The 3,218-nt window shown below is 32.4% G+C and overlaps 1 long non-coding RNA gene across 1 annotated transcript; it reads right to left on the bottom strand.

Moving 5' to 3' along the window:
* Positions 1–939: 939 nt before the first annotated feature.
* On the bottom strand, positions 940–2,783 carry LOC102625484 (uncharacterized). The gene is made up of 2 exons (XR_003066690.2): positions 2,290–2,783; positions 940–1,353 (listed from the first exon to the last, which is right to left on the bottom strand). It is a non-coding gene; the product is annotated as an uncharacterized LOC102625484 (long non-coding RNA).
* Positions 2,784–3,218: the final 435 nt, after the last annotated feature.

Genomic DNA, 3,218 nt, shown 5'->3' with positions numbered 1-3,218 from the left:
CTTGAATGAATTTTGTCGGGATTCCAAGATTTAGCTGATATTCATATTTTTTTTACTATTCCATTATTAATTTATTTCATTATTTATATTTAATTAAATTTTAATTTTGAATTATATAAATATGTTTTATAAACTATATTTCAATTTAATTTTTCCAAATTAAAAAAAAAATAATTTCATAGGTATATATATTAAAATCAATACTATAAAAGAATGTGAATTTAAAATTAATATAAAAAAGCCATAAGTAATTTCAAATTTTGGCATAATTTATAAACAAAATATTTCTTATTTGGATATACAATCCTTCCCAACAAATACAAAGGAAAAAAAAAACAATTTGAAACCAATTAGCTGCCATTACTGGGAATAATGCCTCTTCAAAACATCACCCCCACCATCTTTGTGAGCAAGTCCCACAAGCCCCACAACAGTGGTCTCTAATAAATTGATTGATAAAAGATCTGTATTTGAAGATAATCATGGGTTATAAAATTAAAGAATTCCAGAGGTAGATAAATGGATAAAAAGTTATCTTCTATAAGCATCAGCCCCAAAGTATTATTGCCTTGCAAATAACTATTGACCAAACCTAATAACTTATGCATTAATAAACAGATCCAAGAAAATTGAAAGCTCAGAAAAACACCATAACTAGCTAAAATACTTATCTTCAAATATCTAAGTCTTGTAACTACCAAAACACAGAAAACCTTACAACAAAATTGTTTTCAATAGTTGAAAAAGAGCAAATAAAAGATAATCAAGAATTATATAATCAAATAAAACCCCCATGTTATAGACCTGTTTTACAATACATTGAGATTAACAAAAAAAATAAAACACAAAAATCCATTAACAAGCACTTAGAAAATCCAAAATAACAAAATAAAATTTAGTTTGAAGTTACAATAAATAGGCATCCAAAAACTCAATAAGTTAAATCCAAATAACACTATTCTATATTTTTAATTCTCTTTATAATGCAGATAACTATCATTCAAGCATTTTAAAAAAACACAAGATGAATAACAAAAGTAATAACATTTAACAGAATTGCTAGAAGTGATAGTTGTAGCTAGCTCCTGCCTCCTAAATTACTTTTTCTAAGCTAACATAATCTAGAAGATAGTACTATCACAATAATAAAAAAATTTACTACTAAAACAAATTACACTTGCAAAAAGCACTAACCAATAGTATAAGCAACAATAAGTTACACACCAGCACCCGTTACTGTCTCGATATGAGACAATGCTTCATTTGTAACTCCTTGTGTTGTGATACATATCACTACAGGTTATGACACAGCCTTGAGCCTAGCTGAATCTTGAAACCTGAATTCTTCAGCCACTGTCAATTTAACACAAATAAGAACAAAAATAGTATATTAAAAGTTACCTAAAGTTCAGATGCAAAAATAAAATTTCATGGAAGTTATTATGCACAACAATTAATAAAATCTATACTTGTTGCAACATTTAATAAAATTCCATGAAAGATATTACTCACAACATCCACATGCCACTATACTTAAAACATAAAAGTTAAAAAGTACTTTCATTAGTATTTGTTAAGCACTTATGAAATTTCCACTAACGCTTATATTAAAAACTAACCATTTCCGAAGCTTGGAGTCGTGCAAAGTCATTCACGGGAGCTTAAGAAATTGGCATAATTGAACATAATATTGTGCAAAAACTGGTCATGCAAATCCATTAAAACAATCAATTAACTTAATTTTTCACCATGCACATATTTGAACCTAAAATTACAAGAATTTGCTATAAACTTCAAAGAGAGCAAAGACACCATAAAATGGCATATTCGTTTATCTAAACTCAATCAATTTGATTTGTCAGTGATAAATTCATCATCCAAAATCAGCAAAATTAACCTCGACCTTCGATTTTAAAGAACCCAAATTTTAGTTAGGTCAAAACCCAAGGCATTGAGAGATCAATTTCCATTGTTAACTATGCATAATAAATGGAAAAAGCCAATAAATGAAGGAATAATAAGGAGCAACGGATTTAATTTTCAAAATCAAACAAGTTATTTTCATCTTTACCTTCTGTACCAGAGCACATGAGCGGTGGATTTTTTCAAAACTGAAACGATTTTGGGAAATTGAACAGCCAAGTTTCAACATTACCTTATAGAAAACTTCAAAATAATTCGGGAGTTTCTTGTCATTGTGATTAATTAGAGAAATTTTCCCTTTTTTATGCAAAAAGCAAGATAGAATCAACAATAAAAGAACACAAATGCAAAATAAAGATTTGTTACCTGGGCCAATAAAGAGTATGCAAGAGGGCGCAACCCATTTACACCAATGTAACTTGGAGGTGAAAAAGGAAATGGAGTAAATTGACCACCCGCTTCAAGCTCCCCATTCACCCTTACCACGGTTGCACCAGACCTCTCTTCACCACCACCTCAATTTTACTCCTCACAACAACCCCTTCAAAATCTGACCGCCACCACTGCCCAGAAGCTGCGGGAGTTGCTGCTACCAGCCATCGAGTTTGTGCGGGTCGTGGATCTCGATTCGCGGCATCCCGCCACACATGGGCACTACCACCGCTTCCATGGGACTTCGCATGGCCTGAAGTTTTTCCAATCGAATAATGACAGTTGATTTAAGTGGAAGGTTGAGTGCTATGAGTTGAGTGAGAGGCTGAGGTGATGGCGGCTGTGAATGTTTCATTTTCTTTGGCTGAGACTGAGTTAGGGCTGTGTTGTTAGTAAGGGTTGTGCCAATTGCGCCCGGTACACCTCTATACTTCAAAAATTATCTCAATACCCTAAAATCTGTTTTTGCCAAAATTTTCATCGATATACTTTAAAAACTGATAGGAAATTACTAAGCTATCCTCATTTTAAAATATTTCAACTCAACGGACAGCTCCTCTCCCTTCTCCACTGAAGCAAACAAACACTCATTTGCTGCAATTCCCTCCATTATCAAACTCAAACAAATAAACACTACAATTCCCTCACCGGCATCACCTCTACCGAAACAAACATTCATTCTCCATACATGGTAAATCGAACTTCAACACGAGCAAACTAAGCCTGAGAAGGGGAAGCTGCCATAACTGAGAAAGTGAAGCATAGTTCGTCACTACATAATCGCCGGAAAGAGTTGATCATTTACTGTAAAATTGTCAGAATGTAACTAGTTGAAACAAGTAATTCCATGTAATTAGTTTTCT

The sequence above is a fragment of the Citrus sinensis genome, chromosome 9, assembly GCF_022201045.2.
Source record: "Citrus sinensis cultivar Valencia sweet orange chromosome 9, DVS_A1.0, whole genome shotgun sequence".
Classification (NCBI taxonomy): domain Eukaryota; kingdom Viridiplantae; phylum Streptophyta; class Magnoliopsida; order Sapindales; family Rutaceae; genus Citrus; species Citrus sinensis.
Note: the sequence above shows the minus strand (reverse complement) of the source record. Positions and strands in the feature narration are given on the sequence as shown.